This window comes from Megascapheus bottae, chromosome 15 (assembly GCF_031878675.1).
Source record: "Megascapheus bottae isolate mThoBot1 chromosome 15, mThoBot2.hap1, whole genome shotgun sequence".
In the NCBI taxonomy this organism is placed as follows: Eukaryota; Metazoa; Chordata; class Mammalia; order Rodentia; family Geomyidae; genus Megascapheus; species Megascapheus bottae.
This window is the reverse complement of record NC_143523.1, coordinates 38009877-38027326: the sequence shown is the minus strand read 5'-3', so window position 1 is coordinate 38027326 and position 17450 is coordinate 38009877. Positions and strand designations below refer to the sequence as shown.

The 17450-nt window shown below is 35.9% G+C and overlaps 1 long non-coding RNA gene across 1 annotated transcript in view; it reads left to right on the top strand.

Annotated features, from left to right (window-relative positions):
• Window positions 1-16671, top strand: part of LOC150054177 (uncharacterized) — a 44172-nt gene extending 27501 nt beyond the window's left edge. Inside the window, exons 5-6 of the long non-coding RNA XR_016537924.1 lie at window positions 3647-3847; window positions 16155-16671. This is a non-coding gene — a long non-coding RNA (uncharacterized LOC150054177). The remainder of the gene's footprint in view (window positions 1-3646; window positions 3848-16154) is intronic.
• The last annotated feature ends 779 nt before the right edge of the window (window positions 16672-17450 follow it).

Below are 17450 nucleotides of genomic sequence, written 5' to 3'. Positions count from 1 at the left end.
TGAGTTTTTAACTTCACTCTAAAAACGATTTGTCTTGTAGCCTCGGCAAAGCCATTTTGACAACCCTTTGCTCTGCTTTCTTCATTTGAATGATCTGAGTGATCATTTCTCTGCCTTCTTCATAGAGAATCCTGAATCTCCACAGGCAATTGTCATACTTGGTAAAAACCAACACCTCTGAATCTCTAAGGAAGTATGACTTAGGGTCTGTAAAATAATTGATAATGTGTACAATGGTTATCAAGAGTTTGTTATATGTAGGCTTTTAAACTTTATGTTAGTTATGTGGTGTCTATGATCTTTTTACTGCCTTTATAGATATTCTAAATTATCCCTATTCTTTCATTTAGATGAGGAAACTTAGATTCAAAACTAACTCAAAGGGACAAGACCTAGCAAGAAGGAAAAGGAACAACCAGATTTGAATCAAGTTTTTCTCATCTTTGAGAATTTATTTTCATTCTATAAAGGATTCCTGTTATGTTTGCACTCATTTATATTTATGCTGTATAACTGGCCATGTTATTACATTTTTCAGATACATAAAATTTTGTTCTAAAATTGTAAATGTTACCTCTTTACATATCAATGAGATTGGTCACTTAAGAAATGACTTTAGGGACAAAGTATAATTTCTTATATGAGTTTAAAGAACAGATTCCCCAAGAAAGGTCATATGATATATAATCTCTACTGAGAGAAAGTAGATCATTAGATATCAGAGCCCACACTTGTGTGAAACTAGACACACGCAAAAAGTCTTTGAGGCAATGAAATTCTTCTCTATCTTAATGAGTATGGTGGTTACATAGATGCACATATTTGTCAAAGCCTCTAAGCTCCACAGTTAAAATGGGAACATTTTACTGTTGATAATAATTGAGACTTAATAGATTAAAAAATACAGGTAATACCTACTTGCTGTCTGGTTGGACAAGTTATTTAACTCACCAAAATTGTAATATTTCTTCTGGATATTAGACATACTACCTGTACCAATGTCAAATATTTTGGAAAGTATTATGTAAAATAATCCATATAAAGAGTACATCATCATATTTGTTCATACTAAGCAACCAACTCATGCCTCTTTGGGAGATATGTGTTAGTATTCTCAGAGATAAATGCAATCAAATTTCTACTTTCATGTGGCTTTTATTCTAGACAGGGAAGCCAGAAAGTTAGCAAGTTGACAGAGATGGCCAGAGAAATGTCAAGTAGCAGCAAGGGCTGTGGCATTAGTGACATAGTGATGCAGTGACAACTGAGAATGGTGGCTGTTTCTCCGAGTGGTCTGAGAAAGACTGTAAGGAAGTGTCATTTCAGATGAGACCCAGAGAATGTCAAAGAGTTAGCTGAGAGAAAAATCTCCAGACAGATGTTTCAGAAAGGGCAACAGAAAGTGCCAAGGACCCAAGGTGAGAGCAAAGTTCTGTTTTGAGAAAAGAGGAAAAGAGGCCAGGGAGGGGATAAGAGGTGAGTCTAGACTAAAAAAACAAACAAACAAAAAAATAACCAGCAGATAATTCAACATTGCAACAGGAAGACGATGGGGAAAATAAAGCAGAGGATGGCAAAATTAAAATTCTAATACAGTACCTTTTTAGCTGCTCTATAAAATATGGGTTCTGAAAGAGAAAGAAGCTGTTGGTAGACACAGATGGAAAAACTGCTGTTTGGAGGTAGGAGCAGTCTAGAGGAATGTAGCTCAACTGGGGACCTGGATTAGAGAAAACATAGAAGTGGCAAGGGACAGTGTTTTTGGTTTCGTTTTTTCCCTTTCTTCCTTTGGCTCAAATAAGAAAATTCTTACAATTGACAATCTTGACAAACACTGGACATACTATGATAATTTTATTGAGAATCCATCTACTCTAAGACATTATACCATGAAGAGTTTCTAACTACTAATACAATGTATTAAGTTCTGTTTTAGGTAACGAAAATACTGTGCAGAAAATATTTTTGAAATCAAAAGAGCATTTGTAAATATGTGTGTGTATGTATAACTATGGATATGTATGCATATGTGTTATGTTCTAGAATCCTGGATCTCTGTTTCTTAAGATTAGGGATTAAAATTCATTCTCCATATGGATCTTCAGTTTCTCCTTGCTCATTACACTTGTACCACTATGCATCTCCATTATATGTACTGTGAACCTGAGCCATTTCCTAGCTGGACTTGCTTCCCTACTACTTACTGCTTTGTTCCTAAACCAATGAGTATTCTCTTAGTCTTCCCATTATCTCTGGAGTGGTGGGTGGGAAATGTGCCACTTTCTCTGCTTTTTTACTGGGTTTGTTGTGCGTGTGTTTCACATCTAAGAATCACTGGTAGTTTCACTCAGTGCAAAGGACTAATGACTCTTTGATGAATCAATAAACCAAATTCCCCAAGGGACAGCTGACAGCCAATAGAGCTTTTAATTCAATAAAAATAACATACACAGCTACTGACTTCAGTTGAGCTTTATAGGAATTCTCTCTTAATCCTTCCAGCAAACTCAAAAGCGCTCTTGTACAAACTTGTAAAGCTCTTTTGTTTTCTCCTTCTAATGGTTCAGTACACAGACTCAGAGAGTAAAATAATTCGCCCAAGGCCACACAGCAATAATTAACAGAACTGTGGCGTCAATTCCTATCTCTTGGGTTCCAGATTCTCAATTTATAATGAAGGAGCTATAGGGCCTCTATTCATCTGAGCCTTTGACTATGGGATGCTGTAGCACAGAAATCCTGAACCTTGGCTGGCTATTAAATCACCTGCTGTGTGGTGCTGACAGTGTTCTTCAATAATCACAACTATGGCCACTGCTGCCCCAACCACGTCTGCCATTTGCATGAACAGATCTGCTCTGTTTGGTTGTATTTCTCATCTTCCAGCTAGTCATAAACCTTCATTGGTAGACTGATTTCATGCTGATCACTATGTTTTCATTCAAGTACACCTTTAATCTGTTGGTGCTAATTCCCTAAACATTGTCTGTTAGCACAATCATTAATATATTCTTAGCTATCAAACTTTTTAGTCTAAACTATCAGTCAGACTGACTAGTTCATATGTTGAATCTTTTCCTGAGGGAGTTCTGACTCCCTTTATTTGCTTCGGATAGCAAGCAAGTAAATTCCATGGCAGACATTAACGATGAACAATTTTTTTTTCAGATTTACATTTTTTTATTGCAAAAAGAGAAAGGCTACAGGAGCAAAGAGGGAGCAGAAATGAGCATGTTTTCAGTGATGCTTCTTGTCTATTTCGAATACTGGAAATATGCCTGTAAATCTCCAAAATGGAGACTTGTACTCCATTCTGAAGACATGAAATCCTTGAATTATTTGCATAATCTAACAGTGCAAGCTTGCACTAGAACAGGTTCAAACAAAACATCCAGCTTCTCCATTGTTCCTTGTGAAGTTTATGTGCTAGAACGTGGAACCCGAAACTATTCCCCTCTCATATGGCAATTTACTATTCAGAGATGATATGCCTCGATGTGACTCAGATGTACATTTTAGAGTGATGGAGAAATGGAATCCTGATTCACAGATTACTAACCAAACAATGCAGATGAGTCTATTAAAGTACATCTTTCCTCACTATTTTGTTTTTGACTTCCAGTTGGCATTTTTTCTTGCCTTTCAGCTTTGAAACTTGAGAATAAAACGCCTCTGGAAACAAAGCAATGTGAGCTGGAGAGTGTGTTCTACAGAATACTGAGAGCGATCTTTGTGTCATTTGCAGCTACAGCTGTCACCGAATTTTCATCTACAGTAAGGTCAGCCAGACAAGAAGACCCAAGACAGCACAGTCAGTAGCATCTTTGTTCTCAACTCAGCCTAAAAGGTGCAATTTCTTTTTTTCCATATATTTTATTGTAATTAATAGAAGGGTTACATTATATTCACCAGATAGAAGGTGCATTACTTCACAAACATTGATACCCTTTCTCATGTCTTGGTCTCCATTTCCCTCCCCCCACCACTGCCCCTCATCTTGTTTTTCCCCCCTTTCCTATCCTATTTCAAATGACCAAATAACTATATAAGATGCAATTTCTTGTAAAGTACTTTCAATTATGCTTATAGTGATTTCCAGCATATCACTGATTTGTATTTATTATGAGTTATATTTGGGGTGTTGATTTCTCAACCTGTTAAAATAAATGCAACTTCCACTAATGGTGTTAACTTCCATTTTCCAGAGATAAATCAATTCCTTACATTTTCAAGCCAAGACCTGAAGGGTTACTTTCTATTTGTTTTGTGGGAATACAATTAGTTATTAATTCAAACTGATTTTCAGTCTTAAAAGGCTTATTCTGTTGATCAGGGTTTAATGATATAGATTCTTCATGAGATCCTTTATACTGTATCACTTGGGAACTTTTTTTTTCTTTCTTCTATAGAATGACTGGGTTGGATCAATCTTGTATTATTACACACCCATGGAATTCTAATAAATGAAGTTTTAAGAATTATTTGCCTATCTTAAATTTTTGTAATGTATGTTTTGCATTTTTTCTTTTAAAAAATATTAACCATACTATAAAATAACAAAGACTTCCTCCACTTAGTGCTTGTCTTCAAAAACTTTCAGACCTGTTCTATGATATGTTTTGGAAATGAACTTCCTGTTTCTTGAAACATAGTACATGATAAAGGCATTTATTATTGGTGCTTAACTAAAATGCCCAATGCCAAAGTAATAACTCCATTTCCCAGTAAACTTTGAGTTTTATATGTTGGACTTCTGCTTACGTAGACTTTAGTATGCTTTTCATTGTCTTCCTAAATGGCAGCAGTTCTACCTTCCAGAATATTTGTTTTTATTTTTTTAAATAAAGTTCACAGAAAAGGAACTTCACAAAGGATGAGTGCAAAACAATATTTCATGTGTTATTGTTTACATTTCTATGTCAGTCATCTGGTACTGTATTGAATGGGAAAAAGTAAGAGCCTTTACAGATCTCCAAATCTATTATTAAGAACTACCTCTGACCAGATATTTTCTATTGACAAATAAACATCAATGTAAAGACAGGATATTGTAGGATGAATGATAAAACTGGACAAAAGGGAAAAATTGTTCCTTCTCTTCTTCATGTTAGAACAGTTTTTCTTTTTGATAAGTACTTACAATGAGTACACTGTTGACTTGGCATGCAGATCAAAAGAGTGACAGATTTAATTCATGTTCCTGAACCATGCAAACAATGACATGGACGAGGCAATTGGTGCGGCTTTCAGCAAGTAATTGAAAGTAGCACAAACACAGACCTTAAAAGATCAGTGGAATACAACGAAACTGTTCTACAAAGAGAGATCCAACAGTGCATATTCTTTTTACTGTTTCGTTGAGATTTCTCTTTGCTTGCCCTCTGCCCTGCCTTCCTTTCCTGGAATTAATAGCGATTGATAGCCTGTGCATTGTGTCAATGGAAATGGACACACACACACACACACACACACACACACACACACACACACAGGATTTTAACTTGCTTGTCTGCTGCTGGGGTAAGAGATAAGCCAAGAGAGTGAAAGAAGAGAACAATCTGGGGGCTTTGGGAAGCTGGCCACAAGAAATCAATGTTTATATAAGCTTCCATTTCACAGTCAAGTTTTGCTCTGTAATGAGGCTAGTCAGTGTAATAAGATTTTAAATGTGTCCACAAATGTATAAAGGATGACCCTGTAAGATTCAGATAGGACATTTTTCCGTGGCTCTAACTTGATTAGAAACTATAGGCAGCATTTTCCTCCAGTAATTTGTGTTTTTTTGCCCCCCCCCTTCAAATTGCATAGTACCAGACATTTTGGTTTTTAAATACAATAGTCTTTTGAAAAGAACTGAAGAAAATGAATAGAAAATCACCAGCATCATAGCAAAGTATTTCAAAACAACACATAATGCCTTCATTTTCTAGATGTCTCCATTCAGGCAGCTACTTTGGCAGTTTTGTACAAGGATTCTTATCAGTAGTCCAAGTTTAATAATGTATTTTCTGTTGTGTGTTACCATAGGCTAACACTATTGTCCTGTATGTCTGTCCTATACATTTTAAGTTTTTTTTAAAAAAAAAAAAACATAAAACAATAGTGCTTTGCCTAAATCTTCCAAAGGATTTTTTTATTCAAAATCTGTACCTATACATTACAGTAATAAATAAAGTCTCATAATTCTGTTTCCGTTATAAGACTGTAATTGTTTCGGATGGGTTTTAAAATATTGTTTACAAGCCTTGTCCACGCTTAGTGTCTAAATATCAAGAAGTTTTCCATGTTTTAATCACAAATTGACTATTTAAGCAATATCTTTATGGATCTTGCCCTAAGAAAATTTGTATAAACAGTGTTAGCTCAAGGTAGAAAAAGTTAGACTTTCAAAAAATCAAAAATTGTGAAATACTCTTTCCACTAGAATAATTATTCTTTTTCTTAGGTTCTAGCCTTTCAAATACCATGATGTGTCTATTCTTTATGGAAATAGTAGGAACTTTGAGTCATTGAACTTTGTTACACACACACACACACACACACAATATTGTTTTTCTCATGGAGCTGTCTAGAGTGCTTTGCTTGGTAAATCTTTTCCTTACATTGAGTTTCTGTAATCTTACTTGAATCTAGAGTTTCCAATAAAAAGGTTCAGTCTATTCATATTTTTTAACCACACAAATTAGGGACTGGTGGAATAATATCCTAAAAATAACATTAATGAGTTAGTTGCAGGGGACTAAATGGACACAGAGAAGTGAAAACTGCAATATTAAAAACCTTCCAGTATGCAAGCCAGCCAAGATTAGGCATATTTAGTCTAGCAAAAGATCTTGAAATTATTATTTTTTCTTTCTTTCTTCTGAATGTTTTCATGTGGAATTCTTATGAGTGCCCTCCTAATTCTGGCTGCTATAACTAAAATGTGCTATAGGTTTCCTGTAGTCTGGAGACTGGAAGTTAGAGATTAGGGTGACAACAACGTTGAGTTGTTTGCGAAGCCCCTTGTATCTTTATATGCTCATTGGAAAGAAAAGAAGACAAAGAGAACTGTGGAAATTCCCTTTTAATTCTCTTCTCATAGAGGCTTTAATCTTATCATTAGGGCTCCGCGCTTATCCCCTAATTGACTCCTAACTTCATCTCTAAATTGTACCACATTGGAGATAGATATTTCATTAAAAAATTAGGAGGAAGTGGATACAAATATTCAATCCATAGCAACTGTTTTACAATATAATAATAAATCTGGGGAAGCAGGGTGGAGATTAACGTTCAGTAGAACTGTGATCCTATTGGAAAGTAAAGAGAGATTAGTAATTATAAATATTCAATAGTATGTCAGTCGCGTGTAAATACTATATCATTGAAAGTGACCAGGATAACTATCAGACATTATGCATTAGGGATTCATGAAAAAAAAAATAAGAGAAATGTGAGCAGGTGCTAGGGCTTCATGTCTGTAATACTAGCTGTTTAGAAGACAGATATGAGAATCCAGGTTTAAAGTAATCCCAGGCAGGAAAAATCTATGAAACTTTTGTCTAATTAACAACCCAAAAGCCACAAATGGAGCAGTACCTCAAAGTGAAAGAGCATTAGTCTTGAGCACAAAATTTCAAGGACAGCACCCAAGCTCTTAGTTCAAGCCCTAGGACTGCAACAACAACAAAAACAACAACAAAAGTAAGGAAGAAGAGAGAGAAGATAAAAAAAAGGAGAAAAGACAGAAGATGAGGAGGAGGAGGAAGAGAAGGAAGAAGAGGAGGATGACAAAGAGGAGGAGGAGGAGGAGGAGGAGGAAAAGTGAGAAATTCCCTTCTTTTGCAAGATTCTGTTTCTTCGATGCCAATTATCTCATAGAGTCCAACTCCACAAACTAAGATGTTTGTATACACCACATTGAAGCCTAATTGACATCACCAGAAAGAAGATGAACAGAAATAAAACCAGTTTTTCTTTATATATCTCTTTAGTTAAAATTTCCAATTAAAATGCTGTTTGCCATTTTGTTACGCCAGATATTAGGACTACTTTTAATTTTAGAAACACAGAATTTGCCAATGCTAAAGTTATCAGTGGGACTTGTCAGAGTTTTTACTTGGTGATGAGGCTTCTATGTCCCATTCCAAAAAGAAAGCCATGAGGAAGGCTGAAGAATCATGCATGACACACATGATTAAATAAATTGTATTCAGTTCTTCATGTGCAAAATGTAATCAGTCTGTATATAAAAGCATCACAATGATAATATAATCTAGAAATAAGCAAACATAAATCATCACATTGGCAACAAACCAACCCAATAGGGAGCAAACCTAGAGATAGTTCTTGCATTGTAGAATGGTAACAAAGCCTAGATGACTTTATGTTATTCCAGAGACAGAAAGACGTTCATCACAAACCCTGCAAGATCTGTGAAGGTGAGATGATCATTATAAATCAGGATGTTGTAGAGAGAAGAAAAGAGCTGTAGCTAGAGACAGATGCTCTAATTAGCACGATATCCATTTCCAAATTATTATGTTTTCAAATAAATTCTGACATGCAATTTTGGAACATTGGAAAATAATACTAAACCAGCCCAAGCAGAAACAGGAAGTAAATCTTGGCAGAGCTCTGCCTCTGAGCTTATTACTAACAATTCTTTATATTGCTGAGAAGGGGGTGGTGAACAGAATAATTTTAAAAACCAGACTTTAACTTGAGATGGTTTTTCTCAAGCTCAGAGTTACAAATCGAAATGGGCAAAGTCAGAGGGGGAAAAAAAGCCTGTAATTACTAAAGCAGATAGTTCAGCCAGATAGTTTAAATTAATCTATAAGGACCTTTGTGTTCCAAAGTATCAAATGCAGCTGAAAAGTCTCACATACTTAATTTTACCCTCTGGTACATGGCATGCATGCATCATTACACATCTCAGAAAATCTATACAGTTTCTACATGCAAACATAAAATTCTGTTTGTGCTTTTACTAAATCCATTGATGCAATACATTCGGGACCAATGTAAGTTCATAAAAATATTAACCCCAATCCCCAATCCTTAATACATATAAACCAGTTTATGTTTTCATGGAGAAAAGAAGCAAGTGCTGACCTCAGAAAGCCATTATTTTGATTAATATAGGGAAGGGAGGGGAAAAGAAACCAGAAATGATTTTCCATGTATGAGCTATGTCCAAAACAGTTATAATTGTTTCCTACTACCACAGTTTCCTAGATCTATCCCAGGCCTGTGAAATCAGATTCAGGATTGGCTAGTTACCCCTGAAATTTTAATATGTTCATCAATAATTTTGGCACATTAACATTTGCAAATCACTGATTATATGTATGAGGTCTTTCTTCTCAGGTACCCTACATAACCATGTAGAATTTGTGAGTGTTGTAAAATCGGTATTAGGTAATAAATGCAACCTTGCATATGTAACTGTAATCCCTTTGTACATCCTTTTGCCAATAAAATGAAATCTAAAATAAATAAATAAATAAAGCAAAGTAATATTTTTCCCAGAAAGCAGCTGAGATAAGGAAGGAAAACACAAAGAACGACAAGTTAGAAGATCAAATAATTTGAAGACTGAATGTCTAAGTACAGACTAATGTATGACATATGTAGACAAAAGCTATTGAAATCAAAAGCAATGGTTTAGGATTGAGTGAAGGAAGGATATAAAATGACTGTGTTCTTAAGCTGTCATTTATGTCCGCCGATTGCTTGTCACAGGGAATAAGCTTGGAACCCCCTTTGTATAATACAGAGATGAATCTTGGACATTCTTACATGTATGCTTAAGTGCCCTCTGAAGCTTAGTGAAAGCTTTTCTATGTGAGCTCAGTTTACACAGCTGTTGCCAATGAAATGCTGATTATTATATTTCATGGTAGAAAAGTCTCTGAACTCTTTGTAGGTATTAGCTCTATTAGTCTTTACAACACTTCTCTAGTATAGATGTTGTTAATCTTCCTGTTTTGAAGATGAGGATACTGAAGCCTAGAGAAATTGAACTGAGTAATTTAATCAAGGTTTCAGTTATTGGGTTGCAGAAACATGGTTTACATACAAAACACTTCAGAGCCTGGAGTTTAAGCTAGAATGTTTTTCTGCCTCAAGCGTTGGGACCACATATATACCAGAAATGATCATGATTTGCCTGTTGGAAAAAGCAAACAGTAAATACTCCCTCACACACACATAGCAGTGAATAAAATTCACTGACCAACCAAAAATTTAAACATTTCTTCCCCAGCAAGGTTTAGTATCTCCGAATTTATCAAGGCTTTGATATTTTTTCTCTCACATAGCCTTCTCAGTTTTGTGCTGTATGACACTTAGTAAAATATTTTCCAGATAGTGAATATTTTAGATTTTATAGACTATGTTGTATGTCGCACGATTGGATAGAAACTATGAACAAATAATAAGCAGAATGGGACACTGCTGTTAGAATAAAACTTTATTTATAATAATGGAAGACAGGTCATGGTTTGCAAATCCTTGTGTATAAAATATGTCCATCCCCTCAAGAGTGATGTGAATGAACTACAAGCTTTGTTTTCTTTAAATGGTAAAAGATTTCCTTAAAGAACAATTTAATACTCTCTAGTATTATATTTGAAAACTTAGTATTCTGTTACTGCCAAGAGGTAAAAGGGCTTAAGATAAAACTTCCAGTAGCAGTGATGTATTTGCTTGAAGTAGTCTTGCTGCCTCACCTAGTTGCCTTTGTAATCAGAAACATGGATTTATGAAACAGTTAACTGGGCTCAAAGGGTAGCATTTTCTAGAAAGGAGACAGATTTTTGCACTTGGAGACTGTAACTCACCTGTGAGAGGATTTCACTTATGAACTAAGCTTCTTTATCTTCATGTTTTAACAAGATGAGGCATCCAATCCATGCAGTCAAGTGATCTTAAGGATTATACTGGTTTGCACAGTATCTGCTTTTTTGCATGGCGTGCATGCTTATTCTAGCTGAATATTGATTGAAGATATCTGCTTTTTATTATGTCAAAATGAAGGGACCTTTCCACTTTAAATGGCATAATAATAATAAATCACAAGTTGAAAATGAATTTAAAGATAAATATTATTGATCATAGATTTTTGGAAATTCTTTGAACCTCTACCAAGTTTTTTCTCCCATCTGTATATTGGGACAATAATAGCGATCACATGCCACAGAACTAATTAGATTGAGTGAGAAAACACGAAAGTCTTAAGTTCAGAGAGCTAACCATTGATTCTTGTTGTAAGTGCGTGTATGAGGGGTTATTTTTAAAATTTTGGTGGTCTTCTAGTTATTTTCACTTCCTATGTGTGTTTGTAGGGTTGGTAAGATGAAAACAATGAAGCAGGAGTCTTACTATATTCTGGAGAATATTTCAATATTCAATATTCAATATGGACAATGTGGAACACTTGAACTTCTTGGGGATTAAGCCGGTGAAGATTGTAAAAAAAGAAGCAAGAGTCCTTGGGCATACTGTGATGAAACAGAGTATGATGTTACTTTTGAATTCAAATTCCTTACAGTGGTCATTGGAAGTAATGGATGTTTTGTTTGTTTATTTGCTTACTGTTTTCTTTGCAAAAGTGATCTTTTTAAAAAAAGGAATTTTTCTGTGTGGATGAAAATTAGAAGATCAATTGTCTTTCCTTAAAAGGAGTGGGTAGAGATACAAGTTCCTTTCTGTTGCCTTTTGCTTTTGGAAACATGAACTGTTCTAGAAGCAGTCACTACTTACTGATAGCAAATCAACTGGAGTCCACAAGAAGAAAACAAAACAAATAGGTTCTGTATAATTTCTCAAGATCTCCCCCAATGAGGCTTTCATCTAAAAACTTGAGGACTAATGACATGCTTTTTGCTTCTTTCTGGAAAGAGTTTGGATTGATGAAAGTAAAATGAGTATATAAACAGGAAGGACAATGCAAAGGATAGCATGGTCTTGATCAATAATAAACACATTGAAGTTCTAAGTAAATTAAAATTATAATCATAATTATTATGGCACACTTAGATTGGATCAATAACTTTGGTAAGGATGTAAATTATTTTTTCTCCATAAAATACCTTCATAAATTGTACAATCTTACTTTTTACTTTTTTTTTGCAATTGAAAGAATTGACCAGGGGAACAGAATAAATGCTACTGATTGATATCAGTGATTCTTTATTTTATTTTCATGTTGAAGTGATGTACAGAGGAGTTACAGTCACATTCATCAGGTAGTGGGTACATTACTTCTTCAACATTGCTAACCCTTTCCATGTTTTTCCTCACTTTCCCTCTCCCCACCCCTACCACTCATCTTGTTCTTTCTTTACCTTCCCCTTTTCAAATAAACAAATAAACATATACAGTATACCAGGTACCAAAGTCAAATACAGCAACAAAATGAGATAAACCTTAAGAGGAAAAGAAGAGAAAAGAAATAGCTTCACATAGTACATTAAGAACATCAATCACAAAGATAAACCTCTTATTTCCATATCCTGGAGTTCATTTCACTTGGCCTCATCTCATATGGACATATGTACATAGCTTTTGAGCTGTTATGATCCTCTGTTGGGAGAATCTCAAATGTATACTAATTGTTACCAATAAGGGAAACCATGGAGCCTATGTTCCTTTGGCTTACTTCACTTAATATGATTTTTTCCAAGTCTTTCCATTTCCTTACAAATGGGGCAATGTCATTTTTTTCTGATGGCAACATAGAATTCCATGGTATAAATATACCACAACTTTATGATCCATTCATCTACTGAGGGGCATCCGGGTTGGTTTCATATTTTAGCTACGGAGAATAATATTGCAATGAGCATTGCTGTGCTGGTAGGTTTAATATCGCTTTGTTTCTTGGGTAGATGCCCAGAAGTTGATAACAGTGATTCTTGATCTCTAGTTAGAATACAAATAAAGGGTAACTGGGAACTAAGCTTTATTTGTATAGAGATGTATCTCAGAAGGCAGACTGTGTGAGTAACTTGGATAATACAATTAAAGAAGAGGGAAAAGAACATGTGTTCTTTGTCTTGGGGAGGAACAAAAGAAGTTAAGGTGGAAAGTGTCCTCTTAGTACCCAAATCACTTCCCTGGCCATGCTGAGGTAAGAAACACTTGCACACCATTTTTTCCTCTTTGTTTTTTTTTGTTTGTTTTACCATACAGCATGTCAGAGTTTAATATTTCATGTGCATCTGTGTTTGGTTAACCTTTGATTTACTGCACAAATGCTGGTCCCTTGTCTGCCTTATTCACTGTTATGAACCTAGGAATTCTTGTATATTAAATACTCAAACTCAGTAATAGTATTAATTGCATGCTATTCCAAATATTTTACTTACTCTGCTTATTTATTTGTTACCATGACTCAATTTGTGTGTGTGTGTGTGTGTGTGTGTGTGTGTGTGTGTGTGTGTACTACATTAGACTCAGGGAAGAGTAATTATGTTTGTTGTGGGCTTTTATCCTCCTGACTGCTTCTTCCAGTCCACATTCTGCAGCTTGATTGTCTTCTGCTTCAGCATTTTCTTCCCCACTACCATAACAAGTTATTTTTAATTTTTGAAATTGTTCAGCTGGGGGCCAGGAATGTGGCCTAATAGTAGAGTGCTTGCCTAGCATGCACGAAGGAAGACTCAGGTTTGATTCCCCAGTACCACATACACAGAAAAAGTGGTGCTGTGGCTCAAGTGCTAGAGCTCTAGCCTTGAAAAAGCACAAGGACATTGCTCAGGCCTTGAGATCAAGCCCCAAGCCTGACAAAAACATTGTTCCATGATTACACAGGTCAGCTTAGCTATTGTATTTGATACATACATACATACATACATACATACATACATACATACATACATTGGGTTTATCACTTCTTTTGTAAAGCTGGGCTTTACCTTTGGACAGCCTGCCTAATAACAGCAGCTGTAGTCTGAATTAAGGTGACTTACATATTCCAGCTAAAATTGGAAATGAATAAACTCATCTTCTAGATGTTATTCTTACAACATCTAGAAAAAGAAGGCATACAGTCTATACAGTCTAGTCTATTTATATCTCTGTGCTGAAGAAGTGAAATTCAAGATCAAGTCTTATTATTAAGAAGTTCACAACTTTTAAAGTTGTGAAGATGCCAGTATTCCTGAGAAGAGCCTTTTGGGAGGGGCATTCATATGACCTTTGGAGTTTGTAAGGTGCTCCTGACTTACACATTAAGTCAGCTTGTTTGTAGAAGAGATTTATAAGGAAGTAGTGTAATTGTACAGACTGGTAAATCGGTGCCCCCCCCCAAACTATCCAATGGATATATTCACAGGAAAAGCTGTCTATAAGTAAAATAAATTGTTAAATGTTCTGTTCTATTAGCTTAGAAGCAAATGTAGAAATGACTTTAGCAAGATTCTAGATTAATACTCCAGAAGGAACAAGAAAGAAAAGCTAAAATAAGCTAAAGATGAAAACTCAAATATAGAAAGTAAATTATTAATAGAGCTATATGTAGTAAATATTCAAAACATTTGTTTTGACAGGTTTAAATTCCAATCCAGAGTGCTTACAAAAAGCTGTGGTCTCTCAACACCCACATGTCAGTACAAGTCTTTTACTTAAGTAGAAAGATTGTTTATTTTCAATCATTCTTAAGAACAAGATCCATGTAAAAGATCACTTTATTCTCACATCTTCTTGAGCCTACCCACACTTTGACCATCATAAATCACTTGTTCGCCTCCTCTGTTCTCTGTTCATTAGACTGGATACTTCCATTCTTAGACACATCTATGTTATATGTGTAAAAGAACAAAGTGAGGAGTCATTTCCTTTATCTGTTTCTGTAAACAGTGCAGGAATATGATCTTGGCTCTAGGGACGTTCCTACAGGAAAATGATTTATAGTAGAGGGGGTGCTAAAAATGAGAGTTTGAAGGAAAAAGATTAGAGATAGCACCTTGAAGAAAAAGTCATCATTTTAAGGAATAATACTGAGAATTGATTTAATATTTAATATTATTTGCTTTTTTAATTTATTGAAAGAGCACCAATAAACAGCATGGCCCAGAATCTCTCTCTCTCTTTTTTAAACAAATGCATGAATCTAGGAGCTAAAAATCTTTCCATTGAAAAAATATAGGGGGGCTTGGTAGGTGCTCTGCCAACAAGATATTTCACATCATGTTTTTGCCATCCTGAGATGAGGGGAACCCCCTGGCATGGGCTTGCCATACAAGCGCCAATACCATCTCCCTTCCAAGATGGAAATCTGGAATGGCAGCTTTTGGAGGATTTTGATTTATTGGAATGAACATAGTAAGAAAAGAGGCAATATCTTTTATCATTGGTTTCCAAATCATCTAAGCCGAGCTGTAGAAATTTAATTGCTCAAATTGGCCACAGAACAAGTAGAAAAGCAGGCAGATGGTCATAGCCTGCATCAGATCACAAACCTGAACATTGGCTGCAGGGCACACACTCACCACACAGCACTTCGGGAAGGAAAGGTGCAGAGAAATTCCAAGGAGAAACTCCCATGAAGGGAATCATTCGCTGGCTTTAGTTCCCTGATAGCTGAGATAGCTTGCAGATTATAAAAGAATGTATTTCTCTTTCCCCTCCCTCGCCAGTCTCATTCTCTCCCCTCTCTTCTTTTCCTGGTTCTTTCCTTGCCCTGCCCATTCTAGATAAGTTATGCCAGTCTCATTCTCTCCCCTCTCTTCTTTTCCTGATTCTTTCCTTGCCCTGCCCATTCTAGATAAGTTATCTGCGTATTGAAGACATCAAACTACACCAGCAAATCTCCTCCCATTCCTTTTAATTGGCCTCTTTCTCACTCCCTCTGAATTAACAACTGACAGGATTTTTCACATCTGGTATGTCTAAACTGCTAGGAAAATATTAGCTATTTTTGGAAATGGAGCAAAAAGATATGTAGATGCACTCAGTGGCCAAGCAGAGCACTATGCCCAATTTTTATTGTGATTACTGTGATACATATGACACCCATGATTTTCCATCTGTGTAAAGGATACAGTGCAGCGCTGGGAGGAAACAAAAAGAGAATGGGAAAGATTAGAAATGGATGAAAGAACTGGTTCAGGTTCTGATAGACAATGGCCGCATTTCTCCATTCTCTGGTCTTCTTCCTACAGGAGAGGATGAATCCTCCGTCTTTGATAAGCCAGTCTCCTGAGTCCTCATTGCCAAAGTTCTTCCTCCTGGAATGATGTTTGTGGGACCTGCCCCTAGCTTGAGGCTGCTGAAAACCATATGCCACGGATGCCTGGAGCTCCAGTGATGGGATCTGTAGCTTGTCCTATGACGGTGTAGAAAAGACTCAAACAGAGAAGAATCTTTATATCATTTTTATATGTTACTCTACTTCACCTCTGGGTGAAGTTATGGCGCTGTTACTCGGAAAGCTTTCCAACAGCATGACCAGGAAGTTTTGTTTCCCTTTCCTATCAAAGTAAGAATTGGAGAAGACAAAGCAAAAATGTTTAGGTTTTCATTTGCATCAAGAAATGTAAAAATAAGAATGACACATTTTTATTTATAACCATCCACATACATACATATACACAAATAGTTGTCTTAGGAAATGACTAGAAAAATGCAAGGTTAAGTAGATGCATCAATTGGTTGTTTACTAACTGTAGTTTAGTTTGAGTGGCTTCCTGTGAGAGTAAGAATTTTTGGAATAAACAACTCTTTTAGTAGTTTGGGAAAGGAAATAATCATTTTTTGTATGTGTGTGTGTGTGGGGGGGGTGGGAATGGGGTCAACATCTTTCAGACAGCTTCAGAATTACTCTGTTCCCAACTGGGCACAATGAGGTTGAGTTCACCTTCATTAAAACCAAAACAAGAATAAAGACCCTATATTGGGACCTTAAGTTCTTTTTTTCTTTGTTGGGCAAAAGAAATGGTAAGAGTTGGGTTTTGTTTCATCTTCTTTTGTTTTTCTCTTATTGCAATATTTTCTAGAGAATACAATAGGGTCCATATTCAGTTCAGAATGTTAGAACGAATATTAGAACTAAAGGGAACTTGAGCGATCCAGCTCAAGGAAGATGGGCTTCATCCAACAGTCTAGAGGCCTAACGATGTAGCACTCTCACAGATGCAGAGCGCGGGCAGGGGCTTCAGATCTGAAATGGGGGCTGGGAAGGAGTTCAATCTTTGCTTGTGGGGACAGACTTTGTGATCAATGTGCTGTGCACGTGCAAGGCCAGTCTCCTCTCTCTGAGCCTCTAATACCTCCTGCGCAAAAAAAGAAAGAGAATGTTCTAGCAGAACTATGAAGAGAATTGAAGAACCATGAAAATTTGAAATGTACAGCCATGAAGCAGGCAGATAGGAATGTACAGGATGTGATTAAAGGAAAATTTCTACTCACATTCTATTTATGTATGTATGTATGTATTTATTTGGGTTTTTTTAAGCAAA